This window comes from Hemitrygon akajei, unplaced genomic scaffold (genome assembly GCF_048418815.1).
Source record: "Hemitrygon akajei unplaced genomic scaffold, sHemAka1.3 Scf000034, whole genome shotgun sequence".
In the NCBI taxonomy this organism is placed as follows: Eukaryota; Metazoa; Chordata; class Chondrichthyes; order Myliobatiformes; family Dasyatidae; genus Hemitrygon; species Hemitrygon akajei.
Genome location: NW_027331920.1, coordinates 9,400,510 through 9,425,814, shown reverse-complemented (window position 1 = coordinate 9,425,814; position 25,305 = coordinate 9,400,510).

The window sequence follows — 25,305 nt, the reverse complement described above, 5'->3', positions numbered from 1 at the left end:
CCAAACAACTATTTCCTTCACTAATTAACTTCCCAGCTCTGTACCTCACCACTCCCAGACTCAACTATCGCTTACCACCTTGTACGTTTTCCTTCCTTCCCGCCACCGTCTTGCACTGAATTCTCTTCTCTTCAGTCCTGATGAAGGATTTCGGACAGAAGCGTTGACTGCTTGCTCTTTCCCATAGATGCTAGCCGGCCTGCTGAGTTCCTCCTGCATTTTGTGCGATTGCTTTGAATGCAACCTCCTCCCTCTTTCCTGATTACCACTAACCTTCCTCAGGGTACCTGAGGTATAAAAACATTTCCCTGGGTTTAAAATATGTCTACGTTCATCACCATAACGTTTGCTCTGTGACAATAAACGTCGCTGCCTTCTATTTGTCTTATACCTAAAACGGGGAAAGGTAAAGCACAGGAAGAGAGCTTTTGGCCCAGAGTTTTTGTGCCAACATGACACCACATCCTAACTACTACAGATCACCCGTCTCCCTACATTCCCGCCTGTCCGTGCATCAGCCCTCACAACAGTAACCGGACATTTCAGTTCCCTCTTCTCAGAATATTTAATCATTTGCCTTAAGTTGTTTGTCCCAAAAAAGTTGTCTGAACCGACGGAGGTGTATCAATTGAATGTGATTCCTTGTAAATATGTACTTTAAAGGAACCGTTTGTCAGAAACAAAATATTAAAGTAAATTATGTCATTGTAGCTTGTGAAATTGTATTGAATGACCTACTGTTGTGGTCTCCTCCAAAATATAAACCCATGATACATTTTGTGTCTGGGGGTCTCTACCTAGAAGGTCTCTAGGAAAATGTCTGTATGTGGTGATGAATAAACACTATCCATCAACTTCACCAGGACCCAATCCTAACCTCACTCCATGGGTTGCAGACTCAGCAGTCTAAGCTGGGGGGTGAATATGTAACACCTCTCAGCTGCCAAAGAACACGACAGAGAGCTAAAGAGGGGGAGAAGAAAATTTAGTTGTCGATGTGTGTCCATCCGTGGCTGTTTATCCCTTTGACAGTATATCTGTATGTGTGACGTCACATGTGTGTGTGTGTGTGTGTGTGTCTGTGTCTGTGTGTGTGTGTGTGTGTGTGAATGAGTGCGCGCCCGCTTGTGTGTGTGTGTGTATCTGCGATGTCGCGTGCTTGTGTGTCTGTAAGCGTGCTTCTACGTCTGTCGTGTGTGTGTGTGTGTGTGTGTGTGTGTGTGTGTGTGTGTGTGTGAATGAGTGCGTGCCCGCTTGTGTGTGTGTGTGTGTGTGTATCTGCGATGTCGCTTGCTTGTGTGTCTGTAAGCGTGCTTTTACGTCTGTCGTGTGTGTGTGTGTGTGTGTGTGTGTGTGTGTTGTGTGTGTGTGTGTGTGTGTGTGTGTGTGTGTGTGTGTGTGTTGTGTGTGTGTGTGTGTGTGTGTGTGTGTGTGTGTGTGTGTGTGTGTGTGTGTGTAGATCCAGTTACATCAGTGTTTGTATATGTGTGGGTGGGCCTGTGTGCTTATCTCTCTCTCTCTGTCTGCCTGTGGGAGAGAGTGTGTTTATGTTGTGTGTGAGATACTATGTCCTTCTGTGCATGCCTGTCCTCCTGTCCGTGTGTGTTTGTGTGCTTGTGTTTCTATTCAAATAATAAATTAACTTTATTATTGAAGTACGCACATCTCACCTTATCCGAGAATCATGTCCTTACTGACATTCCAGGGGACCGGAGAAATGCTATAAAATCAGTGAGATTTTAATAATATGCACACGGATTTGGGGATGCAAATAGATTTTGCGGTGGGTAAGTCAATATGGGGTTGCACACGAATTTCGGAGTTCTGACAGATTTGTGGTGACTGCGATTTTCAAGTTGAGACGAATCTGGAAGTTGTTTCATTTAGAGATACCTTAAAAATAGATACACTTAGAACTTTGTTGTTGCAATTTTTTAAGGTGGGAGCAATCATTTTGCGTTGGGATAATGTAATTTCCATCTCGGTGTATGAGCGGGTTTCGGGACGTGCATTGATGTGCTATTGCATACGGATTTCGAAGTGCGCACCGTTTTCGAGGTCCTCATTCATGCGGGACGTCTGCAGATCTGGACATGTGGCGAATCTCAAATTTGATTATTTTATAGGTACTGTAATGGGGTCCTGAATTGTCCCTATGAATTGTGCTTTTAAAATGAAAGAGAGAGAGGGAGATGTTCAACACAGAGACCTTGTTATTAAGAGAGAGGGAGAGAGGTGAACAACGCTTGGAAGATGATGTTATGGTTTCTCTGCAGCGTGTTTACATTTCTACAAGGACACCGCCTGCTTGTGAGTTCATACAGAGAGAGAGAGAGAGCAATGAGCAGCCCGTGGGTCCCCATGGTGACTGAGGGCGGTGTTATTTGATGGACAGTTGGTGTTAAGCATGGTGAGATAAATAGAAGGTCATAGGATAGACTCACAGACACACGGTTTTGGACACTGGATGAGCTTTGTTCTGCCCACAGAAAGGTGGGTTTGGGAGGATCGATCAGGATCGACGGCATCAGCTCACATGCAGAACTACACATCTCTCTCTCCATCTGTACTCAACTCAATACCACAAACTGACCTGAACTTTACTCAGTACCCCAGTGGCTGTACCCCTTGACAATAAGTACTCATGTTTGACGGCCCTGTAGCTCAAAGGGTAGGGATAGAAGAAAGAGGACCATAGTAATAGGGGACTCGATAGTCAGGGGTTCAGACAGGCGGTTCTGTGGAGGTGATCGGGAGTCCCGGATGGTAGTTTGCCTCCCTGGTGCCAGGGTCCGGGACGTTTCTGATCGCGTCCAAGATATCCTGAAGTGGGAGGGTGAGGAGCCAGAGGTCGAGGTACATGTAGGTACCAATGACATAGGTAGGAAAGGGGAAGAGGTCCTGAAGCGACAGTATAGGGAGTTAGGAAGGCAGTTAAGAAGAAGGACCGCAAAGGTAGTAATCTCGGGATTACTGCCTGTGCCACGCGACAGTGAGAGTAGGAATGGAATTAGGTGGAGGATGAATGCGTGGTTGAGGGATTGGAGCAGGGGGCAGGGATTCAAGTTTCTGGATCATTGGGACCTCTTCTGGGGCAGGCGTGACCTGTTCAAGTAGGACGGGTTAAACTTGAATCCTGGGGGGACCAATATCCTAGCGGGGAGGTTTGCTAGGGCTACGGGGCAGACTTTAAACTAGTAAGATGGGGGGGCGGAAATCAATTTGAGGAAACTATGGGAGAGGAGGTTAGTTCACCAGTAGAGCAAGTAAGTAGACAGTGTGTGAGGGAGGAAAGGCAGGTGATGGAGAAGGGATGCGCTCAGCCCGAAGTTGTAGGGGAGAAGAAAGAAAAGGATAATAAATTTGAATGCATTGCTAGGGATGAAAAGAGAGGAGGAGGTGGAGAGTATCTTAAATGTATCTATTTTAATGCTAGGAGCATTGTAAGAAAGGTGGATGAGCTTAAAGCGTGGATTGATACCTGGAATTATAATGTTGTAGCTATTAGTGAAACATGGTTGCAGGAAGGGTGTGATAGGCAACTAAATATTCCTGGATTTAGTTGCTTCAGGTGTGATAGAGTAGGAGGGGCCAGAGGAGGAGGTGTTGCATTGCTTGTCCGAGAAAATCTTATGGCGGTGCTTTGGAAGGATAGATTACAGAGCTCCTCTAGGGAGGCTATTTGGGTGGAATTGAGGAATGGGAAAGGTGTAGTAACACTGATAGGAGTGTATTATAGGCCACCTAATGGGGAGCGTGAGTTGGAAGAGCAAATGTGTAAGGAGATAGCAGATATTTGTAGTAAACACAAGGTGGTGATTGTGGGAGATTTTAATTTTCCACACATAGACTGGAAAGCTCATTCTGTAAAAGGGCTGGATGGTTTAGAGTTTGTGAAATGTGTGCAGGATAGCTTTTTGCAACAATACATAGAAGTACCGACTAGAGATGGGGCAGTGTTGGATCTCCTGTTAGGGAATGCGATAGGTCAGCTGACAGATGTATGTGTTGGGGAGCACTTCGGGCCCAGTGATCACAATAGCATTAGCTTCAATATAATTATGGAGAAGGACAGGACTGGACCTAGAGTTGAGATTTTTGATTGGAGAAAGGCTAACTTTGAGGAGATGCGCAGGGATTTAGAGAGAGTGGATTGGGTCAAGTTGTTTTATGGGAAGGATGTAATAGAGAAATGGATGTCATTTAAGGGTGAAATTATGAGGGTACAGAATCTTTATGTTCCTGTTCGGTTGAAAGGAAAGGTTAAAGGTTTGAAAGCGCCATGGTTTTCAAGGGATATTAGAAACTTGGTTCAAAAAAAGAGGGATGTCTACAATAGATATAGGCAGCATGGAGTAAAGGAATTGCTCGAGGAATATAAAGAATGTAAAAGGAAACTTAAGAAAGAGATTAGAAAAGCTAAAAGAAGTTACGAGTTTGGTTTGGCAAATAAGGTGGAAGTAAATCCGAAAGGCTTCTACAGTTATATTAAAAGCAAGAGGATAGTGAGGGATAAAATTGGTCCCTTAGAGAATCAGGGTGGTCAGCTATGTGTGGAGCCGAGGGAGATGGGAGAGATTTTGAACGATTTCTTCTCTTCGGTATTCACTAAGGAGAAGGATATTGAATGGTGTAAGGTGTGGGAAACAAGTAAGGAAGTTATGGAACCTATGACAATTAAAGAGATGGAAGTACTGGCGCTTTTAAGAAATTTAAAAGTGGATAAATCTCCGGGTCCTGACCGGATATTCCCCAGGACCTTGAGGGAAGTTTGTATAGAGATAGCAGGAGCTCTGACGGAGATCTTTCAGATGTCATTAGAAACGGGGATTGTGCCGGAGGATTGGCGTATTGCTCATGTGGTTCCATTGTTTTAAAAGGGTTCTAGAAGTAAGCCTGGCAATTATAGACCTGTCAGTTTGACATCAGTGGTGGGTAAATTAATGGAAAGTATTCTTAGAGATAGTATTTATAATTATCTGGATAGACAGGATATGATTAGGAGTAGCCAGCATGGATTTGTGCGTGGAAGGTCATGTTTGACAAACCTTATTGAATTTTTTGAAGTAGTTACGAGGAATGTTGACGAGGGTAAGGCAGTGGATGTAGTCTATATGGACTTCAGCAAGGCCTTTGACAAAGTTCCACATGGAAGGTTAGTTAAGAAGGTTCAGTCGTTAGGTATTAATGCTGGAGTAATAAAATGGATTCAACAGTGGCTAGATGGGAGATGCCAGAGAGTAGTGGTGGATAATTGTTTATCGGGATGGAGGCCGGTGACTAGCGTGGTGCCTCAGGGATCTGTTTTGGGCCCAATGTTGTTTGTAATATACATAAATGATCTGGATGATGGGGTGGTAAATTGGATTAGTAAGTATGCTGATGATACTAAGGTAGGAGGTGTTGTGGATAATGAGGTGGGTTTTCAAAGCTTGCAGGGAGATTTATGCCGGTTAGAAGAATGGGCTGAACGTTGGCAGATGGAGTTTAATGCTGAGAAGTGTGAGGTTCTACATTTTGGCAGGAATAATCCAAATAGAACATACAGGGTAAATGGTAGGGCATTGAGGAATGCAGTGGAACAGAGAGATCTAGGAATAACAGTGCATAATTCCGTGAAGGTGGAGTCTCATGTAGATAGGGTGGTGAAGAAGGCTTTTGGAACGCTGGCCTTTATAAATCAGAGCATTGAGTACAGAAGTTGGGATGTAATGTTAAAATTGTACAAGGCATTGGTAAGGCCAAATTTGGAATATTGTGTACAGTTCTGGTCACCGAATTATAGGAAAGATATCAATAAATTAGAGAGAGTGCAGAGACGATTTACTAGGATGTTACCTGGGTTTCAGCACTTAAGTTACAGAGAAAGGTTGAACAAGTTAGGTCTCTATTCATTGGAGCGTAGAAGGTTGAGGGGGGATTTGATCGAGGTATTTAAAATGTTGAGAGGGATAGATAGAGTTGACGTGAATAGGCTGTTTCCATTGAGAGTAGGGGAGATTCAAACGAGAGGACATGATTTGAGAGTTAGGGGGCAAAAGTTTAAGGGGAACACGAGGGGGTATTTCTTTACTCAGAGAGTGATAGCTGTGTGGAATGAGCTTCCTGTAGAAGTAGTAGAGGCCAGTTCAGTTGTGTCATTTAAGGTAAAATTGGATAGGTATATGGACAGGAAAGGAGTGGAGGGTTATGGGCTGAGTGCGGGTAGGTGGGACTAGGTGAGATTAAGAGTTCGGCACGGACTAGGAGGGCCGGAATGGCCTGTTTCCGTGCTGTGATTGTTATATGGTTATATGGTTATAACTCTTCGCATTGATATTGAAAATGACGAATATGTGGAGTAACAATACGGACCGATATAGACAAACCTCAGAGAGAGCTGGAGAATGGAATGGTGTATATGTTTGCATTCCGTCGGCCGCTCTGCAGATAACACGCGACTCCAATTGCACTTTGACAGATGACGGAAACTGAAGCTGTCAAACATTAGTGAGTTTGGCGGGTGTGCCATTTCATCGTTGTATCGTAGATTCTTGTGATTATCATCATCATCATCAGCGATCACTCGTAGTCGGGTGTGATTCTTCTCCTACTGGTTGATCTGGTCACTTGTGTGTCTTGAAATGACTGAAGCGGCCGATCCGTGCTCCACAAGTCCTGTTGCAGTGTTGCCAGGTGTAGGCTATTGAGGTGCTGGTGGATGTGGCTGGTTGGGGCCTTTCCCCGTCTCTCCTTATGTTGAAGCCACTCAGTCTCAGCGGCACGGTGGAGATTTTCTTCGAGCTGTGCAGTCTCCGCATAGACCGTCCGTCTCCAGCGTTTTCAACCCTGTGATAATCTCTCCCATCCATCCAGGTTGATGTGGAGCTTCCTCAGCTGATAACCTCGATAACCTCATTGAACCTCCTGTGTTGTAACTCGAGCTATGGCTAAAAGGATTATGTGCAGAATGGGGTTGTTATCCATGACTGTACAACTCGGGACTCGAGTTTCGAGGATGTGTCAGAAACTTTCTTACCTTCATCGTTCGAACAAGATTCTTGGAGTAAGTCTGACAATGAAGGTTTGTCTCTGTCTCGGAAGCAGCTGATAGCAGAGCAGAGTAGAGACCCTGAGATTATCAAGTTAAAAGAACAAACTCTTCCGGATAGTGAAATTGATAGGGTGCCAGTAAGAGATTACAACCTATTCCCGCATTTGCTGAACCGTTTTCCAAATCTGCTATAATTTGTGTCGGACCATTACCAAAAAAAAAAAAATTGGCCCATCAGTATTTGTTGACTATCATGTGCACTGTGTCTAGATTTCCAGAGGCAGTACCACTTAGGAATATAACAACTAAAACTGTAACAAAGGCTCTTATAAAATTCTTTACTTATTTTGGGTTGCCTAAGGAAATACAATCTGATCAAGGCAGTAATTTTATGTCCGAATTGTTTCAACAGATAGCTTATAAATTGGGAGCTAAGCAGATTACTTCGTCTGCAACCCATCCAGAATTGCAAGGTGCCTTGGGGAGGTTTCATGCTACCCTCAAGACTATGATTAGGACGTATTTTGTGGAAAATGAAAATGATTGGGATGAGGCTTTATAGTTTCTTCTATTTGCAGTAAGGGAGTCGGTACAGGATTTATTAGGTTTCAGTCCATTTGAACTTATATTTGGGCATAGAGTTAGAGGCCCTTTGGCCTTAATAAGAGAAGAATGGATTAATAAAGAGGTACACACTAATTTGCTGGTCTATGTTTTAAAATATAAAGACAGATTACACAAGCTGGTAGCTTAGCTAGGGAATATCTAGAATCGGCTCAGGAGAAAATGAATACCTTATACGATAAAGAAGCTAGGATGAGGACGTTTAAGCCTGGAGATAAGGTGCTGGTTCTTTTCCCGGTGCAAACGAATCTCTTACAAGCTAACTTACATGGTCCTTATTAAATTGTGTCTAAGATCAATGATGTGGATTACGTGATAAAAAATTCAGATCGTAATAGTAATGAGTCTGATCTCACTAGGAGCGTAATGGATGATTCACCTGAAACGCATTGTAAACCCAACATTGTTTCTGTAAGATTACCAAACTCAACCATTCTGGAAAGTATTGATGAGAAATTAGCTCATTTACGGCCAGAGCAGAAGCAGCAAATGAAGCAATTAATTTTTAAGTGTAGAGATTTGACTCCAGACGTTCCTAGAAGAACCACAGTAGCTGCGCATGGTGTAGATGTTGGAGATACTAAACCCAATAAACAACATCCATATAGGATGAACATGGAAAATGTGAACTTGCTGAGAAAGAAATTAAATATCTGATATAGAATTATATTATTAGTCCTTCTAACTCGAATTGAGTTAATAAATGTTTTATTTGTTATTAAAAAAACCTGTCTCAATCATATATTCATTGTTGCTGGATTGTAATAATGAAATACTCCGGATGTGGCTGAGCCAGAGTTTTAAAAGGTTGCAGCTTAATCCCTTGACTTTGACCTCAACGTCGTTCTCCGTGCCTCTGCTAGGATCAAGCGACAAGCTGACGGCCATCGCTCCAAGGCCCCACATTACCGCCAGGGAAGCGTGTGTGGCTTTCAGCCCGAGGCCTACCCTGCAAGGTGGATTCCCACAAACTCGCGCCCCCCGCTTCATCGGCTCCTTTCCCATTGCTGAAGTCTTCAGCCCTGCTGCCGTACGTCTCAACCTCCCGCCACTCTCCGCCGCATTCATCTCACCTTCCATGTGTCCCGCATGAAGCTTATCATGAAGCGTATATGTCCTGTCCCCCTCCCTCACGGCTCATCGATGGGTCAGAGGTGTTCATGGTGGAAGTTCGTCGCCGGGGACGTGGCCTCCAGTACCTTCTGGACTGGGAGCGCTACGGACCTCAGGAGAGGAGCTGGGTCCCCGCCCGTTACATCCTGGAGGCCTCTCTCATCAGGGACTTCCATCGCCAGCACCTAGCTCGACCTGCCGTGACGCCAGGAGGCGTCCGTAGTGTGTGTGTGGCGGGGGCGGGGGTACTGTCAGTACCTCCAGTTGAACTCTGTCTTTTTGTGTGTTTCCTCCAGCTGTCAGTCTGTGGTTTAGCATTGCCATGTGTTCCTGTCCCCGCTCCTGCTCTACTCCGGCCCCTGTATTACTGAGTACTCCGTCTCTCATCTGCTTCTCATTATTACCTGTATTGCTACCACCTGTGTCTCATTGTGCTCCACCTATCACCTGCCGCTCTGTTTATTGCTCAGTGTATTTCAGTCCGGTGCTTTCACCGGTTTGTTGCCAGATTGTGTCAGTGAATTTTCCTGAGCGTTTCCAGCATTCGTATCTGTACCCTGTCCGTCTGAATATCGACTCTACCTGTTTCCCGATTCTGGTGTTTGGATTTCTCTGGATGTTTTGATCTCTACCTGAACTTTGACGCTGACTTTGTTTGCATCTCGGGATTTGTGACTCAGTATATATCACTGTGTGCACTGTACTGGGTCTGCTATTAGATACCTGCTCCAGAGCCTTGACAGAAATAGCAAACATGAATTGCTCTGCTCACTCACCAGGAACTCCAATGACCGCAATGAACACGTACAATATTTTCCCCAAACTCAAGTACCTATCCAATGTTGCAGACATTTTCTCTGTCCAGTGGTTTGTCCTCCTGTGCTACAGACGATCACTCGGAAAGAGATGTTGAGATTACAGTTGCCTGAGTGTTTTAATATCATTTAGCGACTCAACAGAGACAGATTTCAACAGATTTAAAAGTAAAGATTTTTAATTTACTTACAAACCAATTACGTCAAGCAGGTGCAATCCTCGCTGTGACAGATTCAGGATAAACTGATGAATTTATACTTAGACCATTTGTGGGAGTTAGTTTGTCCCAACCATGGTGACTGAACCTTCCGAGGTGTCTTAACAGCTAAAGGTGCTTCCACTGTACATATGCTCCATTTGTCAGACAGAGAATATTGAAGTAAATTATGTCATAGTAGCTTGTCAAACTGTATTGAAACACCGACTCTTACCAGTCTCCTCAAGAGCATAAACTCTTGATGAAGTTTATGTTTAGGGGACTCTGCCGAGGGAGTTTCCAATATAATGTCTGTTTGTGGTGATGAATAAAGATTTTCCTATCCATGAAACGCTCAACGACTTCAGCGACTCAGTCATACTCAGAACATTTGGGGGCTTGTCCAGGACCCACCCCTAACCCTGACATGTAGCTGTCAAAATCACCAGTCTAGTGTGGGGGAACATGTTTTAATCATAGCACCCAGTATGTGTCAAAGAACACGGCTGAGAGCCGAAGAGGCGGTAAGAAAGTAAGTGTGTGTGTGTGTGTGTGTGTGTGTGTGTGTGTGTGTGTGTGTGTGTGTGTGTGTGTGTGTGTGTGTGTGTGTGTGTGTGTAGACCCATTGTCTCTGCCTGGCCTTGGATTACTATACACTTGTCCGTCTCCAATTCAGTTTATCTCCCTTGGCTCATGCCCCTAATTTAATCTCCCTAGGCATTTGATAAGTTACCCCATGCAAGGCTTATAGACAAAAGTAAGGAGGCATGGGATCCAACGGGACATTGCTCTGTGGTCCAGAACTGGCATGCCCACAGTAAGCAAAGAGTGTTTGTAGACGGGTCATATTCTGCATGGAGGACGTTCACCAGTGCCGTGCCTCAGGAATCTGTTATAAGACCATAATACCAAAAGATTTAGGAGCTGAAATAGGCCATGCTTGTCAATAATCAAGAACAGAGGTCAAAATTCAAATTCCATTTATTATTATTTTCTGTACAAATGAAACAACCTTGATACTCGTCACCTGTCCGGATCAGCGGACACCCCCACATGCACAGAGCAAGAATAATTTCAAATAGTTCACAAATCGGCTGTCTCCATTTAACAAAAGCAAGAACAGAGGTCAAAGTCCATATTGCATTTATTATTGAAGTCTGTATAAACGGAAGAACCTTGAGATTCGATACTCCTCGAAATCCAACGGCTCCCACAAGTCAGTGTGCACCCCCGAATCCGCTGACACACCCAACTCTGTGCAAATCAGTGTGAGCTCACACATCTGTGCTCACTGGTAAACGCGCATGCAATCCTTAAATCAGTGTGCACCCCGAAAGCAACGGACACCTCACAATTCCTGTGCACCCACCCTTCACATCCATAGCCCTAAATCTTAGCACATCCGTAAAGCAAGATCAGCCGCCGAATCACTCCTGCCTCCCCAGGTCTTCACTGTGTCCCGTTCCGTGTGCATTCAATATTCGATAGGTTTCAAACTGATTTCTCCCTTATTTTTTTGCCCAGAACCATCAAACGCTCCTCAAAGGTTCACTCGTTCATTCCCTGTTCAACCTCCTCAGAGTTAATCGCATGATATTGCTGTATCCCTTACAAACAATGTAATGCTATATAGTTCCCCGAACCAGTGTATACACATCCCTCTGTTGTGCTCGCCAAGTGTTCTCAGTAGCCAAGCCGTCACGACAAAGCGCCAGCGTTGTCTGCTAGCTACTCTCTGACACAAAGACACACACGGGAGCTTATATAAAACACATAGAAACATTAATAATGAACATATTATGAACTTTGAACTTTTTTAACATGGAGGCAGCTATTTCAAGAACTGTTTGAAATGAGTTTTGCTCTCGGAAGCTCTAATTTGTCTGTGACGATTTCAGCGGGTTTGGGAGTACACATGGAAATGGGGCTGCACATTGATTTGCTGATTTCAGGGCATGTTGGCGAATACGGGTGTGCACACTGATTTCGGAGGGTCAGTGAATTTCGGGGTGCACACAGTTTTGGGCGTGTGAGGGTGCAAAGGGATTTGGGAGTGCAAATCTATTTGAGGCACCGCACAGAATTGGGTGTGTCGGCGGATTTGAGGATGCATACAGATTGTGGTAACCTTGGATTTCGGGATGTGATGAATCTCAATAATGTTTCATTTAATAACAAATAAACTTTAAACTTTGAACTTTAAACTCTTGCGATTTGATTTAAGGTGGAGACAGCTATTTTGTGATTTGTTTGAAATGATTCTTGCTCTGGGAGTTGTCAGCAGGTTTGGGGTGCGCACAGATCTGGGTATGTGGGTGGATTTGGGAGTTGTCAGCAGGTTTGGGGTGCGCACGGATCTAGGTATGTAGGTGGAGTTGTGAGTGTCGGCAGGTTTGGGGTGCGCACGGATCTGGGTATGTGGGTGGATTTGGGAGTGTCGGCAGGTTTGGGGTGCGCACGGATCTGGGTATGTAGGTGGATTTGGGAGTGTCGGCAGGTTTAGGGTGCGCACGGATTTGGAGATACACTGATTTGTGAGCGAACACTGAGTTGCGGTTCATTCGGCTTTGCGGGTGTGCACAATTTTGGGAGAACACACAGATTTACAGATTAGCGCAGATTTGGGAATCCCGGTGGATTCGGAGGTTGTCAAATTTGATTCATTGATACAAACTTTAATAATAAATTCCACCTGAACCTTGACCTCTGTTCTTGCTATTCTTTAGGGTGGAGGCAGATATATCGAGAACTGCTTGAAACGATCCTTGCTCTGAAAATGTAACTTGCATGTGGGGGCGTCAGCAGGTTTGGGGTGCGCACAGATCTGGAATTGTCGGTGGATTTGGGGGTATCTGTGGATTCGGAGTGGGCTCGGATTTGGGGGTGCACACATATTTGAGGATTACTCTGACTTAGGGATGCTTTGGTGAATATGGGGGCGCACAGGGATTTGTGGATATGAGCAGTCATAGGGGTTTGTCAGCGAATATGGGACTCGGTGGATTTGGGAAACCCACTGATGAAGGGATACAGATAAGTTTGATGAGGTCCGAAGATTTAAGGGGATGTCAATGATTATACGAAGTATATGCATGTGGGCGTGTGTTTGCAATTTAAACTTTGTTCTTGCTACTTTTAAGGTGGACGCAGCTATTTTGTAAAGTAGTTGAAGTGAATCCTGCTCTGTGATAGTGTAATGTGTAGGTGTGCGCACGGATTTGGGGTGCGCATGGATTTGCGGATGTGCGCATATTTCGGGACTTATCGGTTAATCTGGGGATGCATACGGATTTGGTGGTAAATGTTGCTTTGAGGATATGCACAGATTTAGGGGTAAGTCAGTGAATGTGCGAGTGCACTGGAATTTTCGGGTGTCGGTTGATTTTGGGGTGCACACTGATTTGAGGGTTGAATGAGGTTTTGCCAGTGAGCACAGATTTGTGGGTGCACACTGATTTGCACAGAGTTGGGGGTGTTGGCGGATTCGGGGGTGAGCACTGGCTTGGGGGAGCCGGTGTATTGGGAGGTGTGTCAGATCTCAAGGTTGTTCCGTTTTGAATGAAATATTAATAAATTCAATGTGAATTTTGTCCTCTGTTCTTGTTTTTTTTAAATGGAGCTAAGTATTTTGTGAAATGATACACACCACACACACACACACACACACACACACACACACACACACACACACACACACACACACAATTTCGCACCGTTTTCTGTGACACCTACGGAGTGACATGATTAAAACATACCACTCCACCCCTCTAGATTGCTCAATTTCATGGCATGTGTTCGGGTTAGGGATGGGTCATGGATGAGCCCCCAAATGATCTGCGTGTGACTAAGTCACTGAAGCAATTGGAGGATTTAGTGGATACGAAATTGTGTTTATTCATCAACACAAACAGACATTTTCTTCTAAGCCTCTCAGTAGAGTCCCACAAGCACAAACTACATCAAGAGTTTATACTCTTGAGGAGAATGGTAACAGTAGGTGATTCAGTACAATTTCACAGGCACAATGAAATTTACTTCAATATTCTCTGTCAGACAACTGGTTCTTTTGAAGTACATATTTACAGTGGAAGCATATTTAATTGATAAGACACCTCGGACGGTTCAGTCACCTTTGTTGTAACAAACTAACTCCTACAAATGATCTAAATATTATTCATTAATTTCATCTGTCTGATGTAATTCGTTTGTAAATAATTTGAAAACCTTTATTTTTCAATGTGTTGTAATCTGTCCCTGTAGAATTGCAAAATGGCTTAAAAAACTCCAGGCATGTGCTGCCTTAACATTTCATTCCGAGAGATCGCCTGTCGCACAAAGAGACAAATCACCGGCCAGAGAAAATGGCTGCAATGTTCGATAGTTATATCAATGTGGTGAAAGTATTGTACATGTTCATTGCCGTCATTGGAGTTCCTGGTGAGTGAGCAGAGCATTTCATGTTCGTTATTTCTGTGTGTTAACCGGTGTGAAACTGTTTAAGATCATGTTACAAGCTTACGAACTGATCATCCTTACACAAATATCGATATCGATCCTGTCAATGTCACATTCTGAATTTTTGTATTTATTAACAAGTGGAACTAAGTCTATGTTTCTCCTCTAACTCACGGGATCGAATTGAACGCTGTTCTTGCCTTGAATGACACCTTGTCCAGAGATGTCCCAGTGCTGGGGTGAGGGATCTCTCCGGGAAGTTGTCACTGGGAAATGCTTGCATTCTCAAGTACACTTTTCCTAAGGTTATTGATCAGAGGGTAACCCTAGTCCTGCGCTTCACGTCTCACTGTGGAGTCTGTCAGAGTCGGATCCCACTGTCTGTTGGTCAGTTATTGGGTCTGATCACCTGAACCTGTGTTCACGGATCTGCTGCCGTGTGTTATCAAATTAAACTACGCTGCAGAATTAATCCATTAACGGAGCAACTCAGCCACAGGTCACTAAGTGGTTCCTTCTTTCCCTCTGAAACCCGTCATAAATCGGGACAGCGCTTCGTCCTGAAGGAGGGTCTCAACCCGAAACGAAAGATTATTCAATTCCACGGATGATGCCTGACCTACTGAGTTCCTGCAGTTTTGTCTGTGTTGCTCCTCTCTGTATCCCTTCTGGGCCTCATCAGATGCTGATTTTCCAGAGTCCTGGTCAGTCAGTTAATTCAGTGAAACCGGCCCCATCAGCGACTGGAATGGGGTTCTACACCGATCGTTGTTGTTCATGCAGATCGTTTTTATCGCTAACGATTCCCCACGAATCGTCTTATCTGCACACTGAAGAAGACAGGTCAGAGACAGTGCAACCCATTTCTGGTGTTAGATTATCAGCCGTTTACAGACTCTAGCACTGTTTTCAGTAATGCCCAGTGTCTGCTCTCTCTCTCTCCAGTGAATGTAGTGGCGATTGTGATCCTGTCCCGGGGAAAGTGCGGCCTCTCTACCTGCACCACTCGCTACCTGGTGGCCATGGCAGCGGCGGATCTACTGACCATTGTCACCAGCGTCATTTTGATTCGAATCAGAGTGTTTTACTTCCGGTGGAGTTTTCTGAGCATAACCCCTGTGTGCAGTGTTATCGATGTTCTGAGCTTCATAGCCACACACTGTTCTGTCTGGTTCACCGTCACTTTCACCTTTGACCGGTTTGCCGCCATTTGCTGCCAGAAACTGAAAACAAAATATTGCACCGGGAAAACTGCAGCTGTGGTTCTGACAACAACCGGCGTACTGTCGTGTCTGAGAAGCGTTCCACGATACTTTGTTCGGGAACCCAGTGTGATCATCGACAATGTACCATGGTTCTGTATTACCAAGGACAATTATTTCACTGACCCCTGGTGGGTGGGATATGATTGGCTCGATACTGTTTTAACTCCGTTCCTGCCTTTCGCTGGGATCCTGCTGCTCAACGTTCTGACAGTCAGACACATTTTAGTGGCCAGTCGGGTCCGTAAGGGGCTGAAGGGTCAGAGCAAGAGGGAGAACCGCAGTGACCCGGAGATGGAGAGCAGGAGGAGGTCTGTGGTTTTACTCTTCACCCTCTCCGGCAGCTTCATCCTGCTGTGGATGACATACGTTGTAAATGTCATATATTATCAGGTCTTGGGAAATGGGGTCGATTTCAATGAATCTGAATTGATCTTTCACTACTTCGGGTTTTTCCTGATGGATCTCAGCTGCTGCACGAACACATTTATTTACATGGTGACTCAGTCGAAATTCAGGGAGCAGGCGATCAGCGCGGTGAAATATCCAGTCACTTCGATGCTTCAGTTGATTAACGGCGCCGCATCCTGAGTAGTCGCCAGAGGCGGCGGCAGAGTCTCCAGTCCGGGCTCCAGCTCCTCAGGTTCACCGCCTCATCTCCCAACTGTTATTCCCGGGCGGATTGTCCCATCGACCGGCAGTCCGGGACGTTAAGATAGTGTGTGTGTCGGGAGGGGCAAAGCACCGTCCAAGAGAGTCAGAACCTCATTCTTCCCGCCAGATGCCAGACAAAGAACTACTCCGGAATGCCGCCCGCACATTCGTCTGCGGATATGTCCATCTATTCCCATTCCGCTCACCAACTTCACTGTCAGACATTCCCACAAGACGGCGCGGGTCGAGTCAGATGCTCATTTACTAACCCAATGTAGACACCGGTCTCCACTATCTCGTTTATTGAAAGGCAAAATTAAGATACTCCAACCTAAAGGCGCATTCCCTCTCTATATACGTAATGAAACACAATACTGCGAATTAAATTAAAGTCACCCTGTGACTCAAGAAAGCGATTAAATGAAGTCAATCAAGCCAACCAAAATTTCAATGAAGTCTGTATGATTTCTTTCCTGATATGCTACACCCTGAAATAGCATCTGTTCAAACGTTTCTTAATGAAAAATCCTATTCGATTCGGAAGCATGTTTTGGTGTGTGTGTGTGTGTGTGTGTGTGTGTGTGTGTGTGTGTGTGTGTGTGTGTGTGTGTGTGTGTGTGTGTGTGTGTGTGCGCGTGTGTGTGCGCGCGTGTGTGTGTGTGTGTGTGTGTGTGTGTGTGTGTGTGTGTGTGTGTGTGTGTGTGGCCGCTCCAGGCCGACGGGTTGTTTGCCTTTACACAACATAGCGTCGCCTCCAGGTCGTGTTTAACCCGTTCCGCCTGCCCGTTCGTCTGGGGGTGGAAGCCGGATGACAGGCTGACCGATGCACCTGAGGCTTGACAGAAGGCCCATACCTGTGAGACGAACTGGGGACCTCGATCGGAGACGATGTCCGCGGGGATTCCGTGGAGGCGGCAGACGGACGAGAGGACCTGCGGGTTCTGGAGAGGAAGGGAGTTTAGGGAGGAGTGCACCGCCTTGGAGGATCGGTCTGCCTCGGTGAGTCCGGGGGTGTTCTCATGTGAAGGGGGTGGACCGGGGACGAAGTGTCGGGCGATGTGTGACCAGGGACGACCAGGGATTGGACGGAGAGGATGAGAGGCTTTTCCCCGGGCACAGATGGAACATGCCGAGACATAGGAACGGGTATCCGCCTCCATGGACGGCCGCCAAGAGTGCTTTTTCAGCAGGGTTAGGGTCCGATCAATCCCGGGGTGGCAGGCGAACAGAGACTTGCGCCCCATTGGGGAACCTGGGACCTGACGGAAACGGGCACATACAGACGATCTATGGGTCCATTGCCTGTGTCAGGGTAATCCTGTTGGGCTTTTTTAACTTTGGAATCCATCTCCCAAGTGAGGGTGGCAACCACGCAGGGTGGTGGGAGGACAGCCTCTGGGCTGGAAGTGTCCTCCCTGGAGTCGGATTGGCGGGACGGCGCGTCCGGCTTCCCGTTCTTGCGGGAAAACTTTAACGGTCCATAAAATAATGACCAACCGGCCTGGCGGGAGTTCAAACGTTTGGCAGTCTGAATATACCCCAGGTTTTTATGATCAGTCCATACCACAAACGGTAGTTCTGCCCCCTCCAGCCATTGCCTCCATTCTTCCAATGCCAGTTTGACCGCCAGGAGTTCCCGATTCCCCGCGTCGTAATTCCGTTCGACGGGACACAGTCGGCGAGAATAGAAGGCGCAGGTGTGAAGCGTTTCGTCCGAACTTGATCGTTGGGGCAGGACTGCTCCTATCCCGGAGTCTGAGACGTCCACCTCGACAATGGATTGACGGGCTGGGTCCGGATGGACCAGAATGAGAGCGGTGGTGAAACGCCTCTTTAGGTCGGTGAATGCCGAGTCGGCTTCGGAGTCCCAACAGAAGGGGGTAGTAGGCGAGGTACTCCGGGTAAGGGGGGCCGCCACTCGACTGCAATCTCTGATAAATCGGCGGTAGAAATTGTCAAACCCCAGGAATCGTTGAAGTTTGTTGCGGGTCGTGGGCCTAGGCCATTCTTCCACTGCCTGGATCTTCTCTGAGTCTGCTGTCACCTGCCCGCTCTCGATGATATAACCCAGGAAGCTGACCAAAGGGACTCAGCCACCTGAGGAAAAATAGGAAAGAAATGGCAGATGGAATACAGTGCCAAAACGTGTATGGAGATGCACTTTAAAAAACAGCCCAATGATCCAAAAATCTGAAGCTCTCCCGCCTGCACCAGCTCCATCGTCACACGGTAAACTGTATACTCTTCTTACTTCTGATTTCACTGGTACTGTGGCATGGGTAGCAATCCTAAGGACACAGCCCTGTAATACCCGCCATTTAACTTTGCACACATCTCTCTGAACTCACTTTGAATAATATTATCCCTTTTCCTACCCATGGCATTGGTACCTATATGGACCACAGCATCTCGCTGTTCAGCCTTCAGAAGACCATAAGATTCTGGAGCAGAATCGGGAAATTAGACCTAATAAATCCGCGTTTTCATCATGGCTGTTCCACTTTCGCTTTCAGCCCCCATCCTTTTCACCGTCGCCCTTCCTTTTCTGTCTAAACAAGAATTTATCAACCTCTGCCTTAGATATACCGAATGACGTCTCTGGCAAAGAATAGCACAGAGTGACAACCGTGGCTGACAAGAGAAGTCGAAGCCAGCATCAGAGAGGGAATAAAATACAACAAAAATAATTCCAGCAGTAGCTGACTAGCGGGCGACGAAGGATGGGAAGAGAGGGGCCTTTTCCGGCTGGCTGCCAGTGAGAAGTGTTGTTCGACAGACGACTGTGTTGTGATAATTCTTTCATGTTATATGTCAATGATTTGGATGATCTAATTGATGGCATTCTTGCAACGTTTACAGACAATACGGAGATGGGTGGAGCGACAGATAGTTTTAAGGACGGAGCGAGGCTGCAGAAAGACTGACAGATGAGGAAAATGGACAAAGAAGTGGCAGATGGAACGCAGTGCCAGGAAGTGAATGGTCATTCACACTTGTAGAGGAAATGAAAGGGTTGAGTACTTTCTAAGTGGAGAGAAAATGCAAAACACGGACAAGCACAGAGAACTGGGACTCGTTGTGCAGGATTCCCTCAAGGTTATTTCAGAGTTTGAGTATGTGATGAGGATAGAAAAGGCGATGTTAGCATTTATTTGAAGGTAGCTACAATGCAAGAGCAAGGATGTAATGTAGCGGCTTCATAAAGTGCTGGTGTGGCCTCAAACGGAGTATTGTGAACAGGTTTAGATCGCTTATCTTCAGAAGAATGTGCTGAAACTGGAGAGGGTTCAACGAGGTTCACGAACATGATTCCAGGTTCGATGGCTTTCAGTCTGCATTCACTGGGATTCAGAAGAATGAGGGGTGACCCGATTGAAACCTATCGAATGGTGAAAGCCTCTGACAGCGTTCTTGTGGAGAGGATCATACCTCTGGTGGGAGAGTGTAAGACTAGAGGACAGTCTCAGATTGGAGGGACATCTATTTAGAATGAAAGCAAGCGGAATATCTTTAGCTAGAGAATGGCGAATCTGTGGAATTCGCTCGTTGTCACAGGCAGCAGTGGGTGCAGTCCTTACGTATATTTAAGGGAGAGGTTGACAGATTCTCGACTGCTCAGGGCATGAACGGATATGGAGAGAAGGATGGAGATGGGGGCCAGTAGCGTACAGTAAATGGATCAGCCATGATGAAATGGCGGAGCAGACGCTGTGGGACAAATGGCCTAATTGTGCTCCTGTATCTTGTAGTTTAATGGTCTCAATCAGGGCAGATCAATTTTCAATTAGTGACAAGGCATCGCATCGACCCTTGTGGAAGTCGAGTACGGAAACGGCAGGGGCCTTAGCCTGTCTCCATGAGTATTTAAAATGTCTTTAGACACCTGTGAGGTGCTGTAGATTAGCTTCCATTGTTCAAGAAAGGCTCTGACGATGAGCCGGGAAAGTAGAGGCGGATGAGCCTGACACCAGCGGTTAACTTATTGTCAGACATTCTAAGGGACAGGATATATAAATATTTCAAAGGTATCAAATGTTTCAAATGTGTAGTTAATGTAAGACAAATGGAAACAATATACGTCCTGAAATTCTTCTCTTTGCAACCATGCACGAAAACAGAGGAGAGCCCCAAAGAATGAATGAGAGTTAAATGTTAGCACCCCAAATTCCCCCAATTCACCCCACCCACGCGTAAGCATAGTAATGCAAACATCCCCCCCACCCACCAGTTAACGAAAGCATCAGCGCCCTTCACCGAGCAAAGCGTCAATAGAGACACTGACTTGCAGAACCCCGAAAACGACACTTTTACCCGGTAATTCAACATATCACAGCCTCTCTCCCACATCTCTCCCTCCCCTCTCTCTCTCCCACCCCCTATTTCCCTCTCTCTCTCCCTCTCTCTCTCTCTCTCTCTCTCTCTCTCTCTCTCCCCCCCCCCCCGTTTCACAGCGGTGGTGGTGGTGGGGGGGACACATAACAAACAGCTCGCTGATTTAAGATGTTAAATGTCCGTTGTGTCGCTTGTTCCGAGCTCTGTGCCCGAGGAACTCGGGTCTCCGGGCACACGGCCAGCAGCCAGCTCGCTGCGTTGGATCTTCTGTCTCCCACGACGCACCGATTTCCTGCAACGGCACCGATCTCGACTCCCACCCGCCTCCAGAGCCACGAAATCCCGGAATACTGAAGGCGCGCTGGTGTTTTAGCCCTCGTCCTTGGTATATCGAATAACGGCCAGTCGTCAGACTCCGAGAACGGGTTCCATTCCCGCAAAGAACCAAAGTCAGTTTGTAATTCCAGGCCCGGGTCTTCAAAAGAAATATGAAAGGGAAAAATAGAGATATTAAAATAGAACTAGAGCTCTTTCCGAAGTTGCAAACAAGGAGTCGCCGTTAGGCGCCATCGTCCTCCTCAGCTCCACGTAACTTTGGATTTCAATGGGAATATGGTAAACTGGATTTGCAGCTGACACCTGGATACAGAGCATGAGTGGCAGTGAGGCAAATTATCAAAACTTGGAGATGAGTTTAGCAGCTGGATAAATGGGCTGACGGTTTTGCAGCTGGAATGTAATGAGGACCGATGTGAGGTGTTGCGCTTTGCCGGGAACAACAGGGTCGGACTCAGACAGTGACTGGTCGGGGATTGTGGTCTGCGGAGAGCAGAGGGATCCGGGAATACAGTTCCATAGTTCAGGGCAGGGTCATGAAGAGAGCCTTTGGCACATTGGCCTTCATGAATCAAAGTACTGAGTACACGAATTGCAATGTTATGTTGAAGTTGTAAAGGACGTTACTGAGGACAATCCTGGAGTATTGTGTGTAGTCTGGATCAGAGAAAACCTACAGTACAATGCAGGTCCTTCGGCCCTGAACCTGTCCTTACCATAAAACTTCCCAGGCTTACCCATAGCCCTCTATTTTTCTAAGCTCCGTGTGTCTATCCAGGGTCACCTATCTACACGAAAAAATACATCAGGAACCGTGAACGAATAGAGCGAAACTTTATAATGATGTTTCCAGGATTTGAGGACCTGAGTTGGAGAGAAAGATTCAAAGGGTTTTGTCGCACCGAAGCTGAGGCTTTTCCCCCTCAGGTTGGGTGAGGCCTGAATAAGAGGTCATAAGTTCGGAGTAAAAGGAAAAGGGTTTAAGGGTAAAATGTGAAGGAACTTCTTTACTCAGAGGACAGTGTGAGTGTGGAATAAGACGCCAATGGAAGTGGTGAAATGAGGTTGCATTGAGACACTTGGACAGGTACATGGACGGGAGGGATGGTCCTGGTGCCGGCCGAAAGGGCCGTCGGGAAACAGACTATCACACTCTGGAGGAGACGATGGGTATGTTGATGTGTGAGGAGTTTGATAACTCTACATCCAATCCCTAAGAATCTTCTCCAGAAACGTGTCTACCCCTAACGTGAGACTATATTTTCCAGGATTATCCATCCCCCTACTTAAATAACAGAATAAGTTCGATCAGCGCTTTTCTGCGATCTTACTCGTGGCTACAGAGAACACAAATATATTGGTCAAGTCACTAGTGATGTGGTTTCCTGCCTCTCTCAATAATCTGCAGTATATCCTATCAGGCTCTGAGTTAATTATCCACCTTACTGCTCGATAAGAGACTAAACACTACCTCCTTTGTGGTCCTGTACTGAACAAATTTAAAGGGCATTGTGATTAAGTATAGGATAGGAAAGGTTTAGTCAAAGACTCCTGCAGCAGGGAAAATAACCTTTCAGCACCTGTGCCCATGTGACTATTCAAGCTGACTCATGCCCAGAGGAAATGGCTCACACGCAGGCAGATGGGACAATTTTGGTGTGCACCAGTGCAGCCTGGAAGGGCCACTCTCAATGCTGAAACTGGAGGGTTTTATCCGAAACTTCGACAGTATTCCTCTCAGGAGATTGTACCTGACCTGGTAAGTTTCTTAAACTGTTGCATTCTATACAAAGTAAATTTTGTGCAGGAGGTCTCCAGAGGAGATTCACCAGGAGTGTGGAGGATCGTAGTTCATAACTCCCAGAGTGCCTGCTGCCGGCTGGTGGCGCAATTTTCTCTGCATCGGCGGAGGCTGAGGGAGGTCTGGCAAACATCGCCGGGACAGACACTCGGAGGTGTGGACGGAGAGCCACGCCCGTCCCTGTAGATGCCGCGGCCGACGACCACCGACAGCAGTATCGCTGAACTCTGGGGCAGATTTCCACCAGGCCTATCGTAGTTCAGACCCTTCACTGTCCCCTGCTGTCACTGGCAGAGGAACCTGTCGGTCAAATGAGATGATTAGTTAATATGAATTTCAGTCATGGAGAGAGGTGGGAATGTGAAAACAGCAACTATGTTGCCTTAGGAAAATAGAGGCGGATCAGTTCAACAGGTTAAAGTACAGTTGGGTGTGTCTTATGCAGAGACCTTTCAAAAAGTTAAACCTGACTCTGACTGCTATAGACAGAGGGTCAGTGGATATATGTCGGCATCACAGTTCTCTCAGTAAAGATGCTGTACTGGTGGATACAATGGAGTTTGTGATGTTTATAATGGATGTGGTGAATTGCACTGATCAGATATCTAGTCATACTGGCAAAAACATAAAATGATTGTGAAAGCTGCAGAAAGGTATCTCGGTGTAACCGGTGTTATGTTGGAAGCTGTAAATGAAGATCTGATGGGTGGAGTATCTGCATCCTAGTCTATCCCAGCCTGATTTTTCATCGTCAACACATTAAGAAGTCTGTTTCTCATTTGTCAGAATCCCCCGATGTTTTGAGTATTCAGGAAAAGAGATTATTTTCACAGTTAAGTTTTTCTGTGCAGGGTTATATTGTCGTTTGGCGTGATTGGTCATTTGATAGAGAGGTAGTGCTGACAGTTTTATAAGGAAGGAGGCAGGGTGTAGAGTTGTGAATGTGAATGAACCGTACGTGGGATTTGCTGTAGAAATATTTGATTCAGCAGGTAGTTGTATAAAACTGATTATGGTTTACAACGCTTGTGGAAAACTTTTGAGTTGTGAGAAAGTATATTTTGTTCTCGCTCACGAAGAGTTGTCTGCTGCTGAGATTTTAACGCAGTTCACTGAGGGTTTGTTTGCGGAATGATGGTAATGATTTGATTAAAGAACAGTTTTTCTACTTGTGGTCTGAATGGGTACGAGATTTAATATTCACAGTAGTTCTAGAACCGCTGCAGAATATTGACGAAGATGTGTATTTTTACAATGAAATGTTATGTCACGTTATTCAGCAAACTGCGATGGAAGTGATTCCCATTACAAACAGAATTAATAGGAGAAAGGCTGTATCACTGTGGACTGAGGAGTGTGCAGAGGCGATTAGGGAGTGGAACAAGGCGTTTAGGAAAGTGAAGAAGTATCAGTGTCCCAGTAACCTAATTAAGTATAAAAGGGCAGAAGCCGTGGTAAGAAAAGTGGTGAAGATTGCGAAAAAGATTTTCTGGGGACATACTGTGACAATATTGCAGGGGATCGGTAGGTCAGACGTCACCAGGACAGGATGCTACATGTTATTGTTTGGTCAGATAAATGGGGATGCAGGCATATTTCGGGGTTTGCCAGTGAATCTAGTGGAGCGGACGGATTTGGCGGAGCATCCAGCTTTGCGGATGTGCTCAGCTTCAGGGGTATGTCAGCGAATGTGTGAGTACACAAGGATTCCGTGGTGTCGGAAGCTTTGGGGTGGACACTGATTTGAAGGTTGATTGAGGGTTTTCTGGTGAGCACAGATTTCTGGGTGCAGACTGATTTGCACAGAGTTGGGTGTGTTGGCGGATTTGGGGTGAACATTAACTTGGGTGAGCCGGGGCATCTGGAGGGATGTTGAATCTCGAGGTTTTTCCGTTTATCCATACTTTAATAATAAATGCAATATCAACGTTCACCTTTGTTTTTGCAATGTTTTAAATGGATACGAACTTTTTGTGAACTGTTTGAAATGATTCTTTCTCTGGGATAACCTAATGTGCATGTGGGGGTGCCTCCTGATTTGGAGCTGCGACAGGTCTCAAAGTTATTCCATTTGTACATACATTACTTATAAATGCAATTTGAATTATGCCCTCTGTTCTTGTCTCTTTTATTGTTCAGGCAGCCATTTTGTGAAGTGTTGGAACTGTGCAGTTTGCGGAGACAGATGAGAAGGGACTAAACCAAGGGGGATAAAGTGAATTGGAATGTATAGCCCGGCAGGGTCAGCCAGAGACAGTCAGTCTATCCACACGCTGACACATACTGAGAGACAAACACACACACACACACACACACACACACACACACACACACACACACACACACACACACACACACACACACACACACACACACACACACACACACACATACACCACACACTCAGAGTCGTCGGGGCACTGTCACAAGCTTTTTGCACCGATCTTTTTGGTGATTGCTCATCATACGACGTGTCTTGGGCATCTGAATCCTGGCGGAGCCCATCCTTCTCCAGGCGTTTTTGGAGCCGGCTGGATTCGAACTCGGGAGCCCGGCGCTGATGCCACTACGTCACCAGCCGTTGTAGTTTTCATGATTCAATACATTTTCACAAGCTACAATGGCATAATATTCTTCAAAATTTTGTGTCTGATTAATGGTTACTTTGAAGTGCATATTTACA